The 13,936-nt window shown below is 41.9% G+C and overlaps 1 pseudogene; it reads left to right on the top strand.

The window, feature by feature from the left end:
• The first annotated feature begins 9,537 nt into the window (after nucleotides 1-9,537).
• On the top strand, nucleotides 9,538-9,655 carry LOC126413605 (5S ribosomal RNA; annotated as a pseudogene).
• Nucleotides 9,656-13,936: the final 4,281 nt, after the last annotated feature.

Genomic DNA, 13,936 nt, shown 5'->3' with positions numbered 1-13,936 from the left:
TTTGAGTAGTTCTACGTTCTAGGGGACTGATGACCACAGATGTTAAGTCCCATAGTGCTCAGAGCCATTTGAACTTCATCTACGATATCTCCTCCCCAATCTCTAGAAGCCGGAAATAATTACTGAGTTGGGAAAAGAAGGTGATCCTTGTTTTGGGAGAGACTAAGTAACCTGAGATTTGCTGATAATACGGTTCTGTTTGTAGATGCAAGTGAAAAACTTCAAATATTACCTGTCGACCTTACGTTAGTCTGCTCTGATGTTGGTCTAAAAATGAATTATGACAAAACCATGATGAATGAATGGACACGCGATGGAAATACATGTGTTGGGAGTACACAGCTGTAAAGCATCGCAGAATACGTCTCTCTGGTTGAACTTGTAAATATGAAAAGAGCCTTGCAACCAGATATATTTCCGCTTGTTAAATTCGACTAGCAAGCTTACGGAAGTTACCCTTCAGATTTTAAGTCTAAGATGTTGGCTGATCGAGGGAAACAGTCTGTCGTATAACACCAGTAATAAATCATGACTGTCAGCCATGGAAATTAAATGAGTTCATTGTAAGAAAGCTCATAGTAGCTCAAAGTATAAACACTAAGCCAAAGTACGAAACGGGAAACGAAGGCATATGGACATAAGCAAAGATTTTGGACTAAGATTTCTTAGAATTTTACAAACTATAATTAGTTTATTCATTATCATAATGTTTGCAGTTGCCAAAAATTTCTAAATGACACCATGACTCCGTACAATAGTAAGCATCTTGATTTGTTGGTAAAATTGCAGAATTTCGGCCTGCAGTTATTTACCAGTACATAAGACTTAAATTTCATTACAGATGTATTTCTCACTGCAGGTCTGATGATTCCGCATAACACTTTATATTTATTGCTATTGGAACTGCCTAAGTTGTACAACTGTACCAATAAATGAAGGGGCCTACAGTCTCAGAAGCTCATGGAATTACTTCAAAACAAATTCGTAATGAAGGTGATAACTAACAAATATCGTGGGACCCTGTTTCAGCTAGTTTCGCAGAAAACACGGTACACAGTCGTTTCGTTGAACTTTTAGTATACTTAATCTTATAAAACACAAAACGAGCAGTGAATGAATGAGATCAACAGCTAAATCGAAAGATAACAATAATTGAGCACTACGCCTATTGTGAAGGCATACTACTTAAGTGAACGGCAGATTGAGAAAATTAAGTCTGCATCATCTGTGCACGACATGAACCAAAAGCCTCCAGGTTCTTTTCTTTGTCATCCACAGGTAGGTGAAGAAACTATGTTGCCTCATTTCTACCCAATGCAAGTGCAGACTTATGCTTGAGCAGGTGTGGTTCTGCATAAGACAAGTTTCCAACAATGTGTTACTGATGTCAGAGTATGGCATCAAACTTACAGTGAGTAAGGAAACTCAGGTGTCTCTTTAGTGGCTCAAACAGGGAATTCTGAAAGGAAGAAATGTTCAATAGAATATTTTCTTTGTTCCATTGACCACGAACGCAGTGGATAGTCAATGACAAGTCGATCGGGTAAGAACACCGCGGTTGTACCTAAAATATTCGAAGAAAGTAGGAAATATGACGTCTGAATTTTAACGATGTCAATTTTATTTTGCGTATCAACAAACTTACCGATCGGAAAGTAATGGGAAGCATGTCCTTAACTTGAGCTATAACCGAAAACGAGATTTTATTTTCACCAGGCGCCCATGTAAAAAGTGAAACGTCTTCGCTACTTGCGCATTCCTTTCATTAAACGTTGCAAACAGAGACGCTCTGGAGGGATCCATCAGCTAAGCTGACCTACAATTACACACTGAGGTTACATAATTCATGGGGTATCTCGTAACGTCGTGTCGGAACTACTTTTGCGCGCGTAGTGTAGCAACTCGACGTGGCGTAGACTCAACAGGTCGTTGGAAGTCATCTGCAGAAATACAGGTCATGCGTCCATGATTGTGGATGTGATGTTGATGCACGATTTTGTGCACGAACTGATCTGTCCATTATGTCCCATAAGTAGTCGATGGAATTCACGTCGGGCCATCTAGATGGCCCAATAATTCGCTCGAATTGTCCAGAATGTTCTTCAAACCAACTGTGAACAACTATGGGCCAGTGGCATGACGCATTGTCTTTTCATGAAAATTCGAACTTGTTCGAATGGCTGTTGTTGTTAGAATGGCTGCAAATGGTCCAACGCAGCTCACACCATTACGGTGCCACATCCAGCTTCGACAGTGTCTTGTTGGCAACTCGAATCCATGGCTTCGTGGGGTCTGCGCCACGATAGAACCCTACCGTCAGCTCTTACCAACTCAATCGGGACTTATCTGAAAAAGCCACGGTTCTCTAGTCGTCTAGGATCCAATCGATATGGTAACTAGCTCAGGCGAGGCGCAGCAGGCGACACCGTGCTGCTGGCAAAGAAACTCGCATCGGTCGTCGGCTGCCATAGCCCGTTAACGCCGCCGGCCGCGGTGGTCTAGCGGTTCTAGGCGCGCAGTCCGGAAACGCGCGACTGCTACGGTCGCAGGTTCGAATCCTGCCTCGGGCATGGATGTGTGTGATGTCCTTAGGTTAGTTAGGTTTAAGTAGTTCTAAGTTCTAGGGGACTGATGACCACAGATGTTAAGTCCCATAGTGCTCAGAGCCATTTGAACCCGTTAACGCCACGTTTTGATGCAATGTGCTGACGGGTACGTTCAGTCTACGTCCCATATAGATTCCTGCGGCTATTTTGCGCAGTGTTACTTGTCGGTCAGCGTTGACTACCCAGTCGCCTCTGCTCTTGGTCGTTATGTGAAGGTCGTCAGTCACTGCATTGTCCGTGATGAGAGGTACTGCCCGAAATTTGGTATTGTCGGCACGCTCTTGACACTGTGGATCGCGGAATACTGAATTGACTAACAATTTGCGACATGGAAAGTCCCAAGCGTCTAGCTCTAACTATTCCACGTTCAAAGTATGTAAATGCCTGTCGTGCGGCAATAATCACGTCGGTAGACTTTTCATGTGAATCACCTGATAACAAATGACAACTCCGCCAATGCCCTGCGCTTTTATACTTTGTGTACCTGATACTACCGCCATCTGTAGAAGTGCATACCGCTATAGAATCACTTTTGTTGCCTCAGTGTACAGCTGCAATCGTACTGAATGGGGCCATAGAAATCTATTTATTACGAAAGGGCAGTACTTACTTTAAGACAGCAAAGATAACACACCTCCTTAACAATATTATGGAACCGTTGAGTAATATTGATGCTCGCCGCCTCTAGTGCCCTGACTAATACTGCTGAAGGCAGCAGATGCAGTTAAATAGTAGTGAGTATTCAGACGTGTTCGCGATCGGCCGTATTTTGAGCCTTCCTGTCATGAACAACAAAGTCTTGAGCTTAGTAAAGGACATATTCCGGTTTCGGATATGTTTTCCGCCTGAAATAAGTTCGTAGACAGTTACACAAACACTGTTGACTGCCGAATACGTGTGTCGTGTAGTGGAAATCAGTAATCACTCATGCCACAACGGTTTTTGGGAGACGTGAGCATGCACTGACTTGATGCTGTCGTGTGCAATATCAACAAGAAAGGTTAACAACAATCGTCACATTGTGAATGTGTACGCGTAAAACCATTCATCTATCTGTCGGTTAGCTTACCATTTTCGCAGAAAGACATTTAGGAAACACTTTAGAAACTCTATGTACTACGTGAGGCGCTATGAAAACAAATAGCACAATAGTTTTTATCGAGACTGACTAAAAAAATAATGTCGTATCCATAACGCAGGTAAATGACTTGGAAAAGGATATGAAACAGAGCAATTACTGGCGCATTCAGTTTTGAGAGAAAATTTTGTCATATTATACAGGGTGGTCCCGAATTCATGGTACAAACTTTAATGGTAGGTGCAGGACATTGTAACAAGGATATATTGTATAGGAATGTATAGTCCCAGGTGACGCGGTGAGGCGTAAACAGGGGAAATAACGGCCGAAAGGAAAACGAAAGATTTTATTGAAATCGTTGTTGACAAGTGTCATGTTTACAGTAAGTGTTCAAAATTGCGTCCACCATGAGCGATACATGCTTGACAGCGTCGGTGCAGCGATTGGCGTACACGTTCAAAGATGCCTGGTATTTCACGCACACCTGCAGCAGCTACAGATATGCGAGCAACGAGATCCTCATCTGAGTCAACTGGAGTCTCATAAACAAGACTCTTAAGATGTCCCCATAAAAAGTAATCGAGGCAAGAGAAATCAGGAGATCGGGGTGGCCAAGGGACTGGTCCACCACGCCCAATCCATCTAGCACCAAACGTGGCATTCAGGTAATTCCGTACAGCAGTGCTGAAGTGTGCTGGCGCTCCATCGTGCTGAAACCACATGCGGTTACGAATGGCGAGCGGAACATCTTGCAGCAGTTCTGGTAACACTTCTTGCAGAAAAATAAGATAGCTTTCGCCACAGAGTCGCGTGGGTAGTAAGTATGGCCCAATCAAAAAGTCGTTCACAATACCAGCCCACACATTAATACCGAAACGTTGTTGATACGCATGTGGACGCGTTGCATGTGGATTATCTGTTGCCCACACATGGGAATTGTGCGCATTAAAGACACCCTCGCGTGAAAATGTCGCTTCATCTGTAAATAGCACATGACCTACGAAATCCGGCTGCAACGCACATTGCTGCAACAACCACTGGCAGAAGTTCACGCGAAGAGGATAATCTGCCGGATTCAATGCTTGTACTTTTTGAAAATGGAAGGGGTGTAAGCGATTTTCATTTAACACTCTGCATACAGTCTGATGACTCACATGTACGTCACGCGCAACAGTTCTTGTGCTTGACTCGGGTCTATCAGCCACTATGTTCAAGATGCGTTCTTCCAGTCTTGGAGTGCGTACAGCTCTTAATCGACCAGCGTCATGTCTGTTGACGTCGAACGTACCTGTTTCACAAAGTTGACGATGTAACCGTTGAAAAATTCTATGATCCGGCATTCGTCGATTAGGATACTCCGCGCGATACATTCGTAACGCAGCTCTGGCGTTACCATTTGCACGGCCGTACATGTAATGCATGTCTGCTTTTTCTGCATACGTAAAGTCACCCATCGTCTACGGCAGCACAATAGTGAATGGCGCTTGTCCCTACTGCGATACATCATGTTCATCTACTGCCCTCTACCGGCAGTGACACCAACCGATCACTCCATTTCTCTTTCCCCTGTTTACGCCTCACCGCGTCACCTGCGACTATACATTCCTATACAATAAATCCTTGTTACAATGTCCTGTACCTACCATTAAAGTCTGTACCATGAATTCGGGACCACCCTGTATAAGAGAAGCAGAAAGGAGAGTGTGAGTAAACAATAGAATTTTGTAGGCACAAAGTAAAGGAAATCATTTTAAAAAATAAAAATAATAATAATAATGAGTAGTTGGCACTTTCCACTAAGTAATGCTTGTCTCCTAGACAATATAGTACAAATAATGAAAAAATTAATTAAAAAAAACTGGTAGTACTACTAGGCAAACTTTTGACACTGTTTTGGCTGCGAGCGTGGCAGATGTTTGGTGAGGAGCACTTTGTATAACTGATTTCACTAAGAAGAAACACTTTATACTACTATACTTCACTATTTGATGCGAGAGGAGAAAGCACTTTATCTTTTGTGTTGCACTTATTCACTATCACTGCACACGTTATTCTTGTGGTGAGTGTGGTGAGGTGGCCGGTGGCGGTGCTGAGGGTCACAGGCTGGGGAGGACTCTGCCGGACCGAGTCTCGAACTCAGGACCTTTACTTTTTGTGGCTCGTGATCTACCACTGAGCTACCCAAGCACAACTCACGCTCCGTTACCCACAGCTGTACTTCTGCCAGTACCTCGTCCCGAGTTCGAGTCTCGGTCCGGCACACAGTTTTAATCTGCCAGGAAGTTTCATATCAGAGCACACTCCACTGCAGAGTGAAAATGTCATTCTGGAAAGAAAGAGCTGTTTTATCGACTCCATACTGGCAGCGACGTTCGTACTCACACCTTGAGACCTTTTGAATGAGTACCCAGTCGGTTGTTCGCACGACGTAAACATGATTTACACTGGCTTATCCGTACTGTGGATGCCATTTAAGAGACTTGCTGAGCTTACATCGGCATCGCTGTGCCAGGCAATCACTCACATTTGTCTCTACATCGCGGCTTCTGATACTGATATCTAACGGCCTTTATTATACACAACCTGTGCGCTTATTTTGACAACGCTAATTTACTCACAAGGGAAACGGCCATAGAAAGCTCCTGACTCAGTCTAAAGCTTTCAGGGCGATAAAGGAATGAAAATAAACGGACACCTAATTTGTCTAAGGTGCCAACATGCAATAGCTTCCGAGAAAATGACGGTCGAAGTTTCTACGTGACTTCATCAGGCTACACTTGCGGCGGGAACGCTGTTGCATTGGTAAGTAGCGCTTAAGAGCAAAATATCGGAATTTTGTGCTTTGTGTTCAAATCCAATCGTATGGTTGCTTCTTTCGCGAAAGTATGTCATATCAATATTTTTTATGAGATCGTGAAATACATTGGAGTTAGTGGCAAAAGTAATGAAGATTTTTAATCTTATTAAAAATCGATTTTATAATCGCAACTGACACGGTTTAACACCACCAAGAAAAGTACTATCAACAGTTTTCGTTTGTGTCCAACAATTTAGTCCTCGAATGAGTCAAGATTTAAACCACTTAATGGAACGACATCAGAATGTGCACGCAACAATTACAAAGTCTGGGAAAAACACAAAAGAAACCTATCATCAGTTTCTGCGAAAAGTTTAGCTACCTTACCTTTGAATGGAGCCGTTCCTTCAAAAAGTCAATTAACGGCAGTCATCACATTGTGAAGGTGCACGCCTGTGGGCAAAACTATCCCTCCTTATACGAAGGGCTGTTTGTCGAGGAAATCGGACTACCCACATGTTCGTCAATTGTAAGTGATGCCCGTTATGTAAACCACGCGACGTGTGCTTTTGCTGACAGGAGAAGAACTACATTTGCCAGTTACAGATGTTTCATACTCTCATCGCTCAGGAAAGGAAATTACAAGTAGAATTAATTCAATTAAAATAAGCGTGTCAATCCATAAACAACTGCAGGCCCCAGCTTTAGAGAAAATGTTTCAATATGCGCGGTTTACGGCGAAATTATCGCCACATCGAGAGGTTGTTTTCCCCATGACATTCTTACACAAAAATGTGACAGTCGCATATGTGCCTTCGCACTTTGCTCGTAGTGCTCCGAAATTTTGTGTTTAGTACGTTTTTATCAATGAGCTGGGCCTTTGGAAACATAAAAGTAAAAATCAAAGCAAAAACTTAAACACTACATTTTTGTATTTTTATTTTTCAATTACTAGGAATTATATGAGATTTGTTGCGATGCTAATAATTTTTAATGAGATTTGAAAGCTTATTTCTTTTGTCAGTAATTCCATTGTAATAATGATATGACACGTACTTCAACTACAACAGTAGAAAACTAAACATAAAGCTGGATCTTAACACACAACGCGAAATTTCGAAATTGTGCTCTTAGTCACTGTGATACCAGCTCACTTGGTTTTACGATGCGCTGTAGGACTGATAAAGTAACGTCGAAAGTTTGGCCATCAATTTCTCATAAACCATTGAGTGTTGGCTCCTAAGCTAAAATAATGTCCCTGTATTTTCACTCTTCTTTCACCATGCCAAGTTTCGACTGCACCATGAAGCGACCTACACCGCGTTCCCCTTGTTAGTCACATCGTAGGTACGTGCTAACAACTTTAACTATCGCTGATGGGTAATTCCCATCACATCATTTGCATACTTTTGTTGTTTGCCGAAATTTGTTATTTATCTAACGCTGAATATACCATGATTTGTCATTATAAGTGAGTTACTAAATTCGCACTCATTCACAGCACTACCTTACACCAGCATCATATGACTTTAAGTATTTTAAGTACTTGTATTAGTCGACAACTACACTCTACATGGAAAAATAAAAAGAAATAATGGATATAAAATGCAGTATCATTTGTTACTAGTGTAACTAATGTTGAACAATCATTAAAGAACGTAACAGGGCTGGCTTCCGATTTGGTTCGGAACTCAGTTAAAATAAGACTAAAGTAAAGAACGGTCATCACTCGGAAAAGAAATTTCCAGAACTAACAGCTAAATCGCAAAACCAGTTGATGACTTCATGCATGAAACGACGACGTACGTAGTTCAAGATACATAATAATAAAAATGACCAGGAATGCTTTTGGTGGACACAAGAAACTAATAACATATCTGAGACGTGAAGCAAGCAGTTAGTGTATATACTCATTTTTTTTTTTTACAGCAGTAAGATATACTTGTTTAATGCAAACTGAGAACTACTCAATGGGTAATGGAGATACATGTAAACAGGTAGTTGAGACAGGTCGAAAGGAAAAAAATTATTGAGTAAATAGTCACAAATGGAAATAGTAATAGGAATGTAAATTGAAACGTGGTTATTCAAAACAAGGGGCCTAGCGGATGAATGACAGAAGTCTTAGATAACATCTTCGTTACATTCCAAAAGATAAAAAGCTATAATGTATTGTGTAAGGATACATATAATGAAGACCGTAAGCCATGGATAAGTCTCTGAGTCATATGGGACACTATTCTATAGGGTGTGATCACTGGTTCATGGTGGTTGAAGTGGGGGCGCTTTAGGTGATAACGTAGAGTCGTTACAACATGACAATAAAGTTATTCGGTTCACCAGCATCAGAAAATTCATCGAGGTGAGGTTTGAATCTGTGTACCAAGATGTTTGTGCCAATTTTTTTCTGCTCACAATAGTCTGAAAGATGCACTGCACAAAACTAATTATTTCGAATTTTGTGTGATTTTCATAGATGTACACCTAATATACATTTGTTTAAACAATTAGTAATATTTTCTTCACAACTCAAACTTACTTATAGTTCAGCTTTGCCAGCAGAAATCCATTTATTCTTTTTTCCTAAGCAATGGCCTTTTTCCTTCAGTGTCTCTCAGTCTACAAAGAGGTTGTCGCTCCATCTTTTCCTTGGACGGCCAATATTTCTTTTACCAGTTAGTAATTAATTTATTACGATTTTCACAACCTTCCGTTCATACATCCTCTCTATGCTTTCGTTCCAGTCATGCTTTATCTCTCTGCTCGTTAATGGTGTCCACTTTACGTCCTTGTCTAATTCTTTCACATCTCGCAGTTCTATTTTCCGTGGTTTCCAAAAGTCTTTTTGTTTCTGATGTTTGCGGTCTTGTCTCAGTTTGTGTTTCGTATATTCTTGCTTTTGGATCTTTTCCTATGTGTTTGTTTTTCTGATAACTATCATTTAAACACCCTGCCACTTTATTAGCTTTTGCTACGTTTTCTCTAACTTCCTTTTCGACATTTTCACTGCTGGACAGTTCATTACCAAGATATTTAAATGTCACTACCTGTTGAATGGTAATGGCCTTGCCGTAGTGGATACACCGGTTCCCGTCAGATCACCGAAGTTACGCGTTGTCGGGCGTGGCCGGCACTTGGATGGGTGACCGTCCGGGACGTCATGAGCTGTTGCCATTTCTCGGGGTTCACTCAGCCTCGTGATGGCAATTGAGGAGCTACTCGACCGAATAGTAGCGGCTCCGGTCAAAGAAAACCATCATAACGACCGGGAGAGTGGTATGCTGACCACACGCTCCTCATATCCGTGTTCTTGGCTGAGGATGATCCGGCGGTCGGATGGTCCTGATGGGCCACTTGTGGCCTGAAGACGGAGTGCTACTGCTGCTTCTACCTGCTGAATAATTTTTTCATGCTCTTCCAGTTTGCATCTTATTGGTTCTATAACCGTGATGGTACATTTGGTTTCTTGAGTGGATATGACAATACTGAGGGTTTTGGCTGCCACGTTAAATATATGTTAAAGTTTCTGCAGGCTCTCTTCACTGTTTCCAAATAGAACTGCATCGCCAGCGTAATAAATTGTTTTTATTTCTTCGTCCCCCATTTCATAACCACTGCCAGCCAATATCTTCTTTTTCATCTCGTCCATGACGATATTAAAAAGTAGCAGGCTCAGGCTCCTCGTCTATTACCAGATTTAACTGCTATGCAGCCATTTAACCTGGAACCATTTTTCGCCTGGATGTAATTGTTGGAATAAATGTCGCCAATGTCATCTGTCTAAGAATGAATATTGCATCTGCGCGTGGCCTACCTCGTATCACTAGCATTCGAGATGACAGGCATCTTATCCACATGGCTGCAACGGATCGTGCAGCCACATCTCGATCCCTGAGTCGACAGATGGGGACGTTTGCAAGACAACACCATCTGCACGAACAGTTCGACGACGTTTGCAGCAACATGGACTATTAGCTCGGCTCCTCTGCAAGGGTTGTAATGCTCTTTATTTTATTTCCTATTATTTTTGTTATTTGTTGAAGAACTGAACTCAGTATATTTATTCCTTTATAGTTGGATGGGTCATTCTTATCTTTTTGTGTAAATGAGAATTGCAAGTACTAGTTCTCCACACGTTTGCAATTTCATTACCAGTTATAACATTGTTAACCAACTTGGTTAGTTGCTCACTTAGTGAATGTCCTCCACATTTCAGTAAATCATTGGGATTCCTGTCTATCCCTGATGATTTCCCACTTTTTGACAGCCTCACAGCTTCTTCTAGCTCTACATGAAAACAGATCATGTGTAGTACCCGCTCCTTGGACAACGACTATCCTTTACTACCTTTCAATAGGGTCGATATTTGTGACTTCCTGTTTGACGAGGGTGATGAACCATGGCTCAACACCTGTTTTCTTATCACCTACACTTGTTACGCACATACCGTCATCATTTACTTCTGACGTCTATTGTAGGCTCAGTCGAGCATATACGCCACCACACATTCCAATGACACATCTTGTAGAAGCGCTAATATTTCCTCTGCCACTTCTTTGAAAAGTTTCTTGGATTCGTTCCCGAAGACATGTCGACTTCGACACTCATGCTGCAGATATAACGAAATGCTTCATTTGTATATTGGTGCCGTTGGTCTGATTTGTGTCAATACCACTAGCATTGTAGCAATGTTGTGAATTGTTTGTCATCAAGGCAGTTCAACTACGCTCCATAGCCTCATGCCCTGTTCACACTTGGATATTTCCAGTCCCGCTCTCTGGTACCATTAGCAGCCAATATTGTGGTTGCATGCCGACCGGCGTGACCGTGCGGTTCTAGGAGCTACAGTCTGGAACCGAGCGACCGCTACGGTCGCAGGTTCGAATCCTGCCTCGGGCATGGATGTGTGTGATGTCCTTAAGTTAGTTAGGTTTAATTAGTTCTAAGTTCTAGGCGACTGATGACCTCAGAAGTTAAGTCGCATAATGCTCAGAGCCTTTATTGTGGTTGCATGCTAGACAGTAAGTGTGGCGTCGAATGCTGTAAACATTTTTGGTCTTTTGCGATTTCCCACTCAAGGAGATCCTTGTTAGACACAGCAAGGGTCGAGTTGTTGGTATCGAGCCAATGACTGTTTGCAGCACCTCAGTTGTCACTTCTAGAATTTAATTATACAGGGTGTCCCAGAAAGAATGACCCGATTTTAACTTGTAGTAATATTGAGACAAATGTCACTGGGTAACTGAAACTGCGGTAGATGTAATCGGCATGGTGTAGAGTTTCAGCAAAAATCAGCTAGATGTCGCTACGAGCTCTGACATGGAGCGTGCTGCCAGTCTCGCGCAATATGACGTCCCCGCAACAGAAGGCGTATTGAGTTGTTGAATTTAGTCGTAATTAATCAGTGATCGTAGATCAGCGGGCGTTTCGTATTCGATTTCGCGCTAAACCACCATCACCTAAGAACATTCGACGGTGGTGTAAACAGTTCGAAGAAGCAGGGTGCCTCTGTAAAGGCAAAAGTCCTGGCCAGCAACGCGTTCCTGAACAAACAGTGGAACAAATCCGACGAGCATTTGAGCGGAGCCCCAGCAAGTCTACGCATCATTCTAGTCGAGAACTTGGTTACCGCGCATGATAGTTTGCCGTGTGTTACGGCGTCTTTTAGGCCTCAAACCATACCGATTACAACTCGTACAAGCTCTTAAACGTACTGACAAAGTGAAGCGAGTGGATTTTAGCAATACTATTCTAGAGGACGTGGAGGATGGCACTTTTATGTCATGGTTGATATTCAGCGAAGAGGCAGCTCTACATATTAGCGGTAAGGTTCATATGTGCATATATGGTTGCTCGAAAATCCTCTTGAAACAATTGAACACGGACGTGATTCACCAAAAGTGAATGTTTTTTGTGCTGTTTCGCAGAGCATGGTTTATGGACCCAACTTTTTTTTTGAGGAAGAAACCGTAACACGACAATCATACCTTGCAATTCTACAGAACTGGTTATTCCCACAACTTGACTCTGACAATTTCATCTATCAGCAAGATGGAGCACCACCGCACTGGCACAACAACGTGCGCAGTCTCCTCAATGCCAGCGTGCCTCACCGTTGGATAGGGCGTGCAGAACCCCGGGATCAGACTTTAGTCTTGGCCTCCTAGGTCCCCTGACTCAACACCGTGTGATTTCCTCCTGTGAGGATATGTTAAACAATGTGTTTACGTTCCTCACTTACCTTGTGACATTGATGAACTAAAAACCAGAATATCAGCTGCTGTAGCTTCAGTGACAGAAGAAACCTTACGCTTAATTTGGGATGAATTCGGCTGTTGGCTAGATGCCGTCCGCGCAGACAGTGGAGGACATATTGAACAATTACGATGGATTTTTATAAAATTATGCCTTTTCTGAGTATTTAGTATGCAATTTGTTGGTGTTAATCCATTCTTCCTAATAAATAACCCTATTTAAAATCGGGCCGTTCTTTTGGGGACACCCTGTAGGGAGACTGCGCCACTACAAAGAAGTCAATTGTAGGAATATGCGAAGTTTTAGTGTGATGACCTTCAGTAACTCCAATCTTCATTTCAAGGACTTATTCACAGTCAGAAGTTCAGCGCTGGCAAAAGATGCACACACATATCCATTTGAAGTACTTTCTGTTTCTATATACTAACCTAAGGCATCCGCAGAACATCTTCCACGAATTTAAATATTCAGTTCAGGTATGCATTACTTGGAATTACCGTTCATCTTTGTCCAGTTGCCTACCACTAGTTTATTGATTTCAGCTGTTAAACTCCTTTCTTGCGAATACGATTACTCAAAAGTAATAAATTGAGTTCACTGAGATCATCGTCTGATTTCGCTGTCAGCTGCTTTACTTAATCTTTACTCTGATGAGTGATGATTTACTTGAATGAAATACTGCAGGTATAATTAATTAATGTAATTAAAATATCTAATTAACATACTCCGTCCACTCAATAGACGAGGGCTACACGTGGGATATACTTACTTCAGAAATGCAGGTTGTGCCACAAACGACAGACAATGTACCTGAAGCCTTTACAGTTGTTCTACTACTTTTCGTTATTTGTGAACGACAAACAGTTTGGCGCTTTCTCTGTATTTCATGACTGGACAGAATCATTTAATATGTAAAGTCCTTCTTAAATTTCCCACAGTCACTTTCAGTCTGATTTACAAATCTTGTCTTGTGTGGTTGTAGCGCGGTCCGTTCACATTTTAACTTGGGAAGAATTATTACTAAGTCAATTAAAATCGTATGGTTACTACAAGTATCTCATGCACATTGTTTGTTATCGACAACCTACACACACAATGTGAATCAGTACCACAATCGCAAATATATGTGACTATGCATATGGATATATATTGGCCAGTAAGCAATCAGTCTGCAAGTAAAGGCGGTATAGCAAATACTTC

The sequence above is a fragment of the Schistocerca serialis genome, chromosome 7 (assembly GCF_023864345.2).
Source record: "Schistocerca serialis cubense isolate TAMUIC-IGC-003099 chromosome 7, iqSchSeri2.2, whole genome shotgun sequence".
Classification (NCBI taxonomy): Eukaryota; Metazoa; Arthropoda; class Insecta; order Orthoptera; family Acrididae; genus Schistocerca; species Schistocerca serialis.
Note: the sequence above shows the minus strand (reverse complement) of the source record. Positions and strands in the feature narration are given on the sequence as shown.